Below are 11,943 nucleotides of genomic sequence, written 5' to 3' on the forward strand. Positions count from 1 at the left end.
CTATTATGATTATTATGAGACACGGCTGCTTATGACAAGTATCAATAAATGAACTGATTTTTCTAATATCTAAAAGCATAAAAACAAGGCTCGTAAAAGCACTCAAGGACTTGCACAGGCAGTGCATGCTCTGTATTCTGAGCTATAGACTGGCGGTGCCACCACAATATAGGTTTATCTGCTGATTCTTGAACTGCTGAATTTTGCACAGAAGAGTCGTTTAGGGACACCAGTATGAATGCCATAAAAGGGCAGAGAGAGGAGCCAAGGACTACCCATGGCAGGTGTTTTGGACTCTTTACAAGCACAGTCCACTGGGAGAATGAGACAGCGCTCCAAATAATCTAACAAGAGTCATTGCAAAATTCTATCAGATAACTGTTTCCAAAGTGAGATAAATTATTAAAGAGAAGGTTTTACTCGGTTCTGTTTAACTCACTGTCAAGACTGAAATAAGATTTAAAGACTAGATTCATGACAACAGGCAGCTATTTCCCGAAGAGATCAGGAGAGAAGGTGTGTGCATGTGCGTGTGTGTGTGTGCGTGTGCCAATACCATATGCTCTTTTAGTTAGTTTGCAGTCAGTCAGTGATTTTCAAACCCTTGGACCATGCAATCCATTTTTTAAGCACAATATTATGTGAAATACAAACAAGTTGAAAAGCTTCTGTAATCAAAGAGGGGATGAGGGACCCTCCTAGTTATCCCATCTCTGTCTTCTCGAACAAAACCAGGATCATCCCAGCGCCAATTCCCTAGAGTTTGGGGTTCTAAAGAGCATGATATAAAAGCAACCAATCTAATATTTTTTTACAGATGGGGAAATTGACAGCATCTCAGTTAGAACTTGAATTTGTCACTCGCCCAGAACCCCTAAGCAGGGGGCAGGTAACACTGCTGACTGACTTGCCATGATGCCACATGGTACCTGGGATCTTCAGAAGCGGTGACTATGGGGTTTCGAAAGACTACACTGCATGCAGAGAGATAAAGGGGGTTTGGAGGCAGCAAAGACCCATAGTTTTTTGAGATTCTTTGCTTTTTCTCTGCTTGACACACAGCCAGCCATGGTCCACCCTGAGAGTAAGAGGTTTCTTCCCATATAGTACTCTGAGGCTGCACCATACAGAATCCAACCTGAGCTACCTGCCTAAGTGCTTTCATTTCTCTCTTTAACCCATGGCTTTTCAAGCAAAGAAGAACTCTCAGAGGCTGCAAAGATGGTAACTATGTCCTTTCAACAACCTCTGGGGGTCAACTTGCTGAAACCACAGTACAAATAGATCCTTCCATATGTACATCATTTACTATATTTATTAATCTTTAAATATATTCATTTATCCAGTTACATGTTGAAGAATGGTTTGTTGAGCAGTACTATATGTAGTGCCTTAGACTAAGTAGAGATAAAAATGATGGCCCAGAGAGACAGCCTCAGTCACGGCCCTCACAGGGCGTACTACCCAAATACAGAGCGAGGCGAGCAACTCTCCCGTTAGTGTACAGAGTCATAAATAGGAGAATCCATCCCAGAGGGAAAATGGTAAATGTTGCAGGCACAGTTAGCACAGTTAGTGCCACGCGCACAGACCAAGAGGATGAAATAGGACACGACTGTCTCGGGGAATGGCAAGGGCTCAGGCCACGGGAGTTGGATTGGTTATAAGAATAATCAAGGAACCACTCTGGGGAAGAAAGGTGTCAGCTGATGCCAGCGAGTTATACAGTCACCCAATTGCCAAGGGCTTTGCAATTGTGTGTCTTAGTCTGTGTTGCTTCAGAAGCACACCCCTAGGCAAGTAGTCTATCATATAATGATTCCAGTTGCTACAGATAGAGAAGAGGGGATGTGAAACAGAGATGGGAAGGTAACCAAGACAGGATGTATTGTCAAACATGTTACTACTGTGAGCAACTACAGTTGAATCCCCTTAAAAACTCTGAGCCAGTGGAGAACACACTCCTTAGAGTTACCCGACCTGGGATGCTACAGAAACGGGACAGAGTCCCTCCCGTGGAGGGCTGCCCCCGGACCATTTATCCTTCACCACATTTGTATTTCATGCTTATGGGAAGAAGAGACTCAGGGCACCAGAAAAGACTCTCAGGCAAAGAGATGTGGATACTGATTTGGACCAGAATACTCTCTAAGCTCAGAGAAGTGGGCAGGGATTCCCTGGACTCTGCAGTAGCACTCAAGAGTTTGAACATCATTCTGAGGATGATGGCTAGACATGCTCCACATTTTTAGGGAAAGGGAGTAAGAAACAAAATTTAAATTTTGAGGTAGACTGCTTTATGGAGAACAAGGATAATAGGGGAGAACTAGGATCTGCTGAGACCAAATGGGAGCTGGAGCAGTGGTCCCGGTGAGAAATGACCAGGTTGTAATGGGCAATAATGGGAAAAAAGCAGCTGCGATGAAGAGAGCGGCAGGAAGTAGTAGGAATAGCAAGTGTGCATGCTCAGTCTCTTCAGCCATGTCTGCCTCTCTGCGACCCCATAGACTGTAGCCTGTCAGATTCCTCTGTCCATGGGATTTCCCAGGCAAGAATACTAGAGTGGGTTCCCATGCTCTCCTCCAGGCGATCTTCCCAACCCAGGGATTGAACCTGTGTCTCCTGCATTGCATCCAGATTCTTTACCCACTGAGCCACCCAGGAAGCCCAAGTAGGATAACGTAAGTGATTAATTTGATACTAATGACTAGAGGGGGAAAGTGGCATGATTTACCTAGAATGCACACACTTTATATGGACAACTGGAGGATCCAGGGTGTTTAGGGGCCAAATGTAGTCAGAAAAGGTATAAAGGCCATGAGGGGTCAAATAAGGAGCAATTAATTTTTCCTAGGAAAGAACTGAGTGCTGGGGCTACATGTCATGACGGACATGTGTTGCATATTTTCTTGTAACAGTTTAAATCCACAGAAAACTGCTCCCCCAATTAGCCTCCCTCACTGAGTAAGAACATTCTGTCCACAGTTTGTGATGTCCTTGAGTTCCAGTGAAGTCAGTGTCATGTCAGCAGAACATCCTAGGAACTTTTCTTCGCAATGGTCCAACCCCTTTTTTCAGACCTGCGGAACTCAAACTCCCGCACGCATCAGAACCCCCTGAAAGCCTTATTAAGATTTTACTTCAGAGTTTCTGATTCAGCATTGGAGTAGGGCCCAAGAATCTGTATTTCTGAAAACTTTCTATGAGATACGGTTGCTGCTGATCGGGGGTCACACTTGGAGAACCACAGACCCAACCTCTCAACTGTCCATATGCACACACACCTAACTGCTAGGTAATGAGGATCCTGAAAGTTATGAGAGTTGTGGCTCGTTTGATAAAGAATCTGCCCGCCATGTGGGAGACCTGGGTTTGATCCCTGGGTCAGGAAGATCCCCTGGAGAAGGACATGGCAACCCATTCCAGTATTCTTGCCTGGAGAATTCCATGGACAGAGGAGCCTGGCAAGCTACAGTCCATGGGGTCACAAAGAGCTGGACATGACTTAGGTGATTACCTTAAATGGGTAAAATAATACCACATGGCCCCTGCCCTCAGGGAGTTTCCTGTCTATTGGTAGACATTCCACACCTGTCTTATAATATCAAAGGCCAAGCCTAAGAGGGACTCAGACTTGAGAATACGAAAGTGAAAGTGTTAGTTGCTCAATCATGTAGAGTCTTTGTGACCCCGTGAACTGTAGCCCACCAGGCTCCTCTGTTCATGGAATTCGCCAGGCAAGAATACTGGATTGGGTAGCTGTTCCCTTCTCCAGAGATCTTCTCCAGGGATCGAACCCAGGTCTCCTGCATTGCAGGCAGATTCTTTACCATCTGAGCCACCAGGGAAGAAGGCAATGATCAAAATGGAGTTTTGAACACTGAGGAGGAGTGAGACAGACCAAGAAGGGAGAGAAGGGTGTTCCAGGCAGAGAGAGGAGCCTGGATAAGAGCATGCTGGTGGGAGAATGCATGGTGAGGGATTTGGGTCGGAATATTGTCAATACATGAGCAAGCAGAGGAGATGGGGCTGGAAAGGTGCCTGGAGGCTTCCTCTAGGAGCCTTGAGATGAGCCTTGAAGAACAAGCAGGGCTTTCGGAGAGAGAAGAAGGATAGTCTGGCTGGGAAAACCTCAGGTCTGTCTGACTTTGGGGACCCAGTGCTGCCTCCCTTATTTCCTCCTCCTTTTTCAAATAGGGAGCACACACATGTTGTCCTTTGACAGAAGTTCATCCAGGAGGTGGGGTCTTACCCTATGGCTCCTCTCAGGAACCTGTCTGGGCTTCACAAGGAAAAGCAGCAGCTCATTCTCCTTGATACCTTTGCACTGTATGAACATTCCTTTCCTGGATTAAAGCCTGCCAAGTAACACAGACCCTGTTTAGGACAAGACGTAACCAGATGTCTCATTTTCTCCATATCCAGTTCCTGGATAGACATGGGATGTCCATCCTAGCATCCATTCATCTGTACACACACACACACACACACACACACACACACACACAGACACACACACACCCTTTCTCCCAGTACAGGCCAGGGAGGCAGAATTCCCAAGGACCAATTTCAAAACCTCTTCCCAAGCAGCCAAAGAGAAAACTTAGTTTCCAGACATTCAGTACACCATCCAAGACCCAAACCCAAAACCTTGATATTTCCCTTCCGCTAGGGGAATGGCTTTCTGTCAAGTCATTGCTAATTTTTCTCTGCGATGATATTTTTAAAAAAATATTTTCCACAAAGCTCCCTGCCAAAGTCTTTCATCTCAAACATCTGTGGTTCTCTTGTAACTCATGTTAACACATACAAAGCGTCAGTTGTTGGGACTCTGTTCACCTGTAAATTTGTCTTCAGAGCCTGAGATTTGGAAATAGGCTCACATCTCAAGGATACAGCAGCCCAGAGTTTCAGATTCCGCCTACCTTGCAAGACTTGGCTTCTGCTCCCAACCACACTGCTACCTACCCACCCCTCACTTTATGCTCCAGCCAAACTGAACTCTCTTTGGTTCCTGTAACATGCCATGTCCTCTCAAACCAGCCCATCCTAAAGGAAATCAACCATGAATATTCATTAGAAGAATTGATGCTGAGGCTGAAGCTCCAATACTTTGGCCACCTGATGCGAAGAGCCAACTCATTGGAGAAGACCTGATGCTGGGAAAGATTGAGGGCAAGAGAAGGGGGTGATGGATGAGATGGTTGGATGGCATCACCAACCTAATGGACATGAGTTTGAGCAAACTTGAGGGGATAGTGAAGGACAGGGAAGCCTGGCATGCTGCAATCCATGGGGTCAAAGAGTTGGACACGATTGAGCGACTGAACAACAACAAAATGTTCTCTGAGATCTGAGCTTTGGACTCGAGCTCTGTACTACCTGGAACACTCTCCTTTGACTACACAGAGCTCATTCCCATTCATCCTTTAGGCCTCAACTTAGGTAAGTATATTAATATTTATTAGTATCGTTTACACTGATCACAGGCTCACTATATGCCTGACACGATATTCTCACTTTGTATATGAGGACTTGAGGCAAGAAATTTTAAATAACGTTCCCAAGGTCATAAGACCATTGAGGAGTGAAATCTGAATGTGAGCCCCCAACATAACTATGCCCAGTGATGCTCCTGGAAGTCTTATCCAAGCTCAACCAAGCCTAGAAGACCTGCGAGTCCCCACTAGCCCGTTTCCTCCAAAATCACCTCAGACTATACTGTCCATTTACTTCCTCCGTTTCTCAGAACACACAAGCTGCTTCTCATTCAACTTAAATCTCCTGGCTCACCATTGGTCTTCTGTGTTTGTTTGAGGAAGATAGGAATAAATTTGGACAGAGCATTAGCCACTCATGATGCTAATCCAATTAGTGTTGTAAAACTCCAGGCTGTAACTAAATCGATTAAGAAAACATTTTGTCAGCACTTTGGTGAAGTATACAGACACACACACACACAAATCACATGTTAATTACCAAGTTTTTTCATTTTTTCATTAAAGGTGCCCCCAAAAACTTTTGATTGCTAAGGCTTAAATAAGACGAGCATGTAGTTAGAGACAGAAAAGACGATTTTAAGAAATAATCAGTAATTCCAACACAGCACAGCCTGATTACCTGTGTCTTAATAAATACAGTCAAATATGGATAATCCAGTAGAAGCCTATGTTTAAAGTGTTGATGGTAGGTGGCGTACTCAGCTGCTTTAATCGTGTCCGACTCTTTGCGACCCCATGGACTGTGGCCCTTCAGGCTCCTCTGCTCATGGCATTCTCCAGGCAAGAATACTAGAGTGTGTTGCCATTTCCTCCTCCAGGGGATCTTCCTGACCCAGGGATGGAACCCAAGTCTTCTGTGTCTCTTGCATCAGCAGGCGGGTCCTTTACCACTCGCATTACCTGGGAAGCCCGATGATAGGTGGGGAAACGGGTAAACAGAAGGAAATCTGAGCACCTGAGAAGGGGATGTTATAATCAAAACTAGCCCACCTATCCAGGAGGTCCAGTGAGTTTTGGTTGAAAAATGGGTCTCGGCCCTCAGAGGCTCAGATGTGAGGGAGTACCAGGCTTCTGTGCCTTAGGCTAGGGTGGGTTCTGCAATCTGGACCACCAGCTAGCAGCAAGGAGAATGAGGCGGCTTCCTGGGCTGACCTGCCTTCCCACTCTTGACATCCTCAGGTTCTGAATGAGAGGGTTGGTGGTCCTCAGGTAGTTAGCAGAGCTGACCACTGACTGGACGCCTAGGCTTTGATGGCTCATTGTGTGAGCAAGATCTCCCAGACATCTGACCTCTCAACCACCACCTGTTTAGGTCAGCTGGATTTTTGGTTCTATTCTTTTTCATTTCCCCATGTTTTCTAATAAGGCCACACACATGCTTTTTCCTTCCCATCCAAAGTTGGCCATTCTCCCCTCTTCCTTTCTTCTGCCTTTTGCTTCTCTCCTTTGAGCTTCCTAGTCCAAGGCAATTGGTCAGAAATGTAAAGATAACAGGCTATCCTGCTACCAGAATGATATTAATATATAAAAATCTCAGTGCACTTATGCTATAGCCCAGCCTCCACTGACGCCCCAGACAGCTTCGCGTGATCTAACTCTGGCGGCATCCAACGCAGCAGTCACCAGCACATGTGTCTATTGAGCGCTGGAAGAAACACGCTAGCTTGAGCTGAGATGCCCTACAAGTGGACCAAACACGTTGGATATTAATGACTCAGTACCAAAGAAGAAATATTGATAATTGTTTACATTAATCATATGTTGATAGGATAATATTTATAATATATTGTATTAAATAAGACAGACACATCCTCCATGATTTATGCTGTGGTTACATCTCTATAAACCCATCATCAGTTGAAAATGTCATTGTAAATTGGAGATGCATTTAATACACCTAACCTACTGGACATCATGGGCTTCCCTGATGGCTCAGAGGATAAAAAATCCACTTGCCAATGCAGCAGATGCAGTTCAGTCCCTGGGTCGGGAAGATCCCCTGGAGAAGGAAAAGGCAACCCACTCCAGTATTCTTGCTTGGGAAATCCCACGGACAAAGGAGCCTGGTGGGCTACAGTCCACAGGGTCACAGAGCCAGACACGACTGAGTGAGGAACAACACACTGAACATCACAGCTTAGCCGAGCCTACCTTAAATGTGATCTGAACAGTGACATCAGCCTACAGGTAGGCAAAATCATCCAACACTAAGCCTATCTTATAATAAGTTATTGACTATCTCATGCCATTGAATACTGTGTTGAAAGTGGGAAGCAGAATGAGTGCCTGGGTCCAGAATGGTTTAAGTGTATGGGCTGTCTCCCCTCTTGATCATGTACCTGACTGGGAGCTGGGCTGCCACTGCCCAGCATCATAAAAGAGGATCTTACAGCCTGGGAGAAGATCAGCATTCAAAATTCAAAGTATGGTGTCTACTGAAATGTCTATCACTTTTGAAAAAAACTGTGTTAGTCACTGAGTCATGTTCAACTCTTTGCGACCTCCTGGTTGGTAGTCTGTCAGGCTCCTCTGTCCATGGATTTCTCCAGGCAAGAACACTGGAGTGGCTGACCATTCCCTTCTCCAGGGGCTCTTCCCAACCTGGGGATAGAACCTGGGTCTCCTGCATTGCAGGCAGGTTCTTTACTGTGTGAGTCACATGGTAAAGTTGAAAAATTATAAGTCAGGGATCATCTACATTATTAAATTTAAATTCATTCATTGCTTTTGAACTTTTTAAATATGGCTTCCCTGGTAGCTCAGCTGGTAAAGAATCTGCCTTCAATGCGGGAGACCCTGGTTCAATTCCTAGGTTAGGAAGATCTGCTGGAGAAGGGATAGGCTACCACCAACCTAGAAAGCATATTAAAAAGCAGAGACATTATTTTGCCAACAAAGGTCCATCTAGTCAAGGCTTCGGTTTTTCTAATAGTCATGTATGGATGTGAGAGTTGGACTATAAAGAAAGCTGAGCACTGAAGAATTGATGCTTTTGAACTGTGGTGCTGGAGAAGACTCTTGAGAGTCCCTTGGACTGCAAGGAGATCCAACCAGTCCATTCTAAAGAAAATCAGTCCTGGGTGTTCACTGGAAGGACTGATGTTGAAGCTGAAACTCCAATACTTTGGCCACCTGATGCAAAGAGCTGATTCATTTTAAAAGACCCTGAGGCTGGGAAAGATTGAAGGCAGATGAAGGGGACGAGAGAGGATGAGATGGTTGGGTGGCATCACTGACTCAATGGACATGAGTTTGAGTAAGCTCCAGGAGTTGGTGATGGACAAGGAGGCCTGGTGTGCTGCGGTCCATGGGGTCACAAAAATTCAGACACGACTGAGCGACTGAACTGAACTGAGGAGCCTGACGGGCTACAGTCTATGAGGTCGCAAAGAGGTGGATAGGATTGAGCGAATTTCACTTTCACTAGAAATTTTAAAATCACATATATGATCGACACTGTATTTCTATTGGGTGACACTGTTCTAATGGATACTTAACATTCAGCCTCAATTCTTGCTGCGCTCCCTACCACAATCCATGCTCCTGAACTCATCTCAGGCCTTCTACCCTTGAACATCTTCTATCTCTACCCAGCCTTTATTTATCTGGAACATTTTTTTCAGTTCATTTACTCATCTTTTGGGCCGGAGCTCAGATATTATTTCCTTGGAGAATGTGGCGTGTGTTCAACCTTCCAAATTTGGGTTTAAGGGCCTATTGCTCTGACCCCATGACTCCTTTTCTCTCGATCCATCACAGCACTTGCCAGGATGCTCTGAGCCTTTCTATCCCACTAGTCTGTAAGCAACAAGAGTGAAGCAACTGCTACTATCTGTGGGACATATTAGGTGTTCGAGAAATACTTAAGGGATGAATAAAGGAGGAACATCTGATCATACTGCCTCAAGAGAACCCAAAACCCTGCAGCAGGGATCAGCAAACTACAGCCCACAGGACATACCTAGCCTGCCTCCAATTTTGTAAATAATTTTTGGAGGAATAGAGCTATGCTCATTCATTTACATATTCTCTATGTCTACATTTGAAGCAGAGTTGAGTAGTTGCAATGGAAATTGTATGGCCCACAAAGCTTAAAATATTTACTGTATGACCCTTTAAATAAAGTCTGCTGAGCTCAACCTTATCGGATAACGCTCAGCTCTTGAGGACATGACGGTTTACCTGTCCAGCCTTATCGGGTGGTGCCCCATCTACAGTACCTGTTTCAGATGTGTTGAACTACTGGCAGTGCCAGGAGCCCTTCCATTCATGTTCTTCCACTCCCGCCCCAGGGCACACTATGGTGGTGGTGGTGGTTTAGTCACTAAGTCGTGTCCGACTCTTGCACCCCCACAGACCGTAGGCCTCCAGGCTCCTCTGTCCATGGGATTCTCCAGGCAAGAATACTGGCTGCTGCTGCTGCTAAGTCGCTTCAGTCGTGTCCGACTCTGTGCGACCCCAGAGACGGCAGCCCACCGGGTTCCCCCGTCGCTGGGATTCCTCCAGGCAAGAACACTGGAGTGGGTTGCCATTTCCTTCTCCAATGCATGAAAGTGAAAAGTGAAAGTGAAGTTGATCAGTCGTGTCCGACCCTTAGCGACCCCATGGACTGCAGCCTACCAGGCTCCTCCGTCCATGGGATTTTCCAGGCAAGAGTACTGGAGTGGGGTGCCATTGCCTTCTCCAGGGCACACTACAACTCTCAACATTCCTATATATGTGTGTGTGTGTCTATGTATGTGTGTATGTATATATATGTGTGTGTGTGTGTGTGTGTGTGTATACACACAGATGTAATTATATATTATAAAAATGAGTATATATTTAAAGTTTTTTCCTCCAGACTATGAACCACACAAAAGCAGGAACAACACATTCATTCAACACTATGTATTAAACGCCTGCCATGTTTTGGGAGCTGGAGATAGTCTTGAGGTTCATAGCACTTACATGACCAGTGAGATGGGTGCTGAGACCACTCTTCCTGAACGCTGGTCCCCATGGTCCAACTCAAGGACAGACATGTTGCAGTTGCCCAGCACATATTTGAGTGAATGAATGAATGTTTCCCACCAGAATGGCACTTTTCTCTTTATACGATGCTACCAACATCGAAGTGATATTAGGAGCCAGGCCTGTTTCTCTGCCCTGCTTTGATAGGCAGGCAGGCATGGACTATGATTTAGAACATAGATTTTGGAGGCAAACTTTCTGGACTTGAATCTTGGCTCTGCCACGGGCTCTCTGTGTGATCTTGGGCCAACTGCTAAACCCTGGTGTGATTCATTCTCCTTGTCTGGAAAGTGGGGATAAAAAAACCCATCTTGCAGAAGTGCCTGGGGCTTCAGTAGGGAATACCATGGAGGCGGAACACAGAGGCCAGTGCCCGGCCTGTTCTGAGCGCTTTCCGAGCGTCGGTTCTCCTCGCCGCCGCCGTCATCACTGTTGTCACTGCTGTCTAAGCGGGCGTGTGACAACGTCAGGGGCTTCTCCGGTCGCACGGGTCAGTGATACTTGCTCTGCCCCCTTTGCTGTGGGACTCTGATTACAGATAACGGTGAAGGGCCTTCACAGCCTGTGTGGTGCTCTCCAGATGCAGGCCCTGGTGATGGTGATCTTCCAGGGCATGGGCAGTGCCATCGGGGGCACAGATGCCAGGAGCGACAGCTGGAGGCCTGGCCTTCCATCATCTCAGTCTCTGCCTCCCTTTCTCCTCCTGCTCTCGTTCTTCCCTCTCAAAGTCCCTTCTCCCACCCAGAGGCGGCTTGCCAGTTCCAGGGTTGGAGAAAGAAGAATAACATTCCTCTGTTCTCTGCCCAAGGTGGAAATTCCATCTCTTTGCTATTTCCATCATGTAAGAGTTGCACTGAAGGTCCATTAAGGCTTCTTGGGGAAAGACAGAAGGGTGTGGAGAGAGGGGGAATGGGAATCCCTTTCACTGGGATTTTTAATAGACCGCCTAGATGAAATCTTTCCATCCAGTCACCAAAGCCCTCAGTGGGTCATGGCTACTACTAGAATGTGATTAAAAAAAAAAACAGACCAACAGTAATCGAGTTCTTCATTAAACTGAAGCACACACCCACTGCAGGATTTTTCTCTCAACGTTTTTTCCCCTCTTTGCTTTCCGAAATACAACACAGTCTGTTAGTTCTCAAAGATATTTTGGACTTGAGGCTGAGACTGCTTTGTAGGGAGTACCCCCAGAGTAAGTCAGTTCTGTTCCATCCCCATTATTGAGTATCAAGGATGCTCTGGGTACCATTCCGGGACCTTAGAGGCCCTGAGGTGAATGAAGCACTATCCGGCCCCTGATAATCACACCGCCTGGAGGGGAGACAGTCATAAAACCTAGAGCTCTTTGTCCTGCTGTGGTAGGGCTAACATAGATGTGATCTCTGTTTATTTGGAGAACCTCAAAGGAGGGTGCAGGTACCCAGCT

Source organism: Bos grunniens, chromosome 8 (assembly GCF_055505025.1).
Source record: "Bos grunniens cultivar Pamir isolate PY7600 chromosome 8, Bosgru_T2T1.0, whole genome shotgun sequence".
Taxonomy (NCBI): domain Eukaryota; kingdom Metazoa; phylum Chordata; class Mammalia; order Artiodactyla; family Bovidae; genus Bos; species Bos grunniens.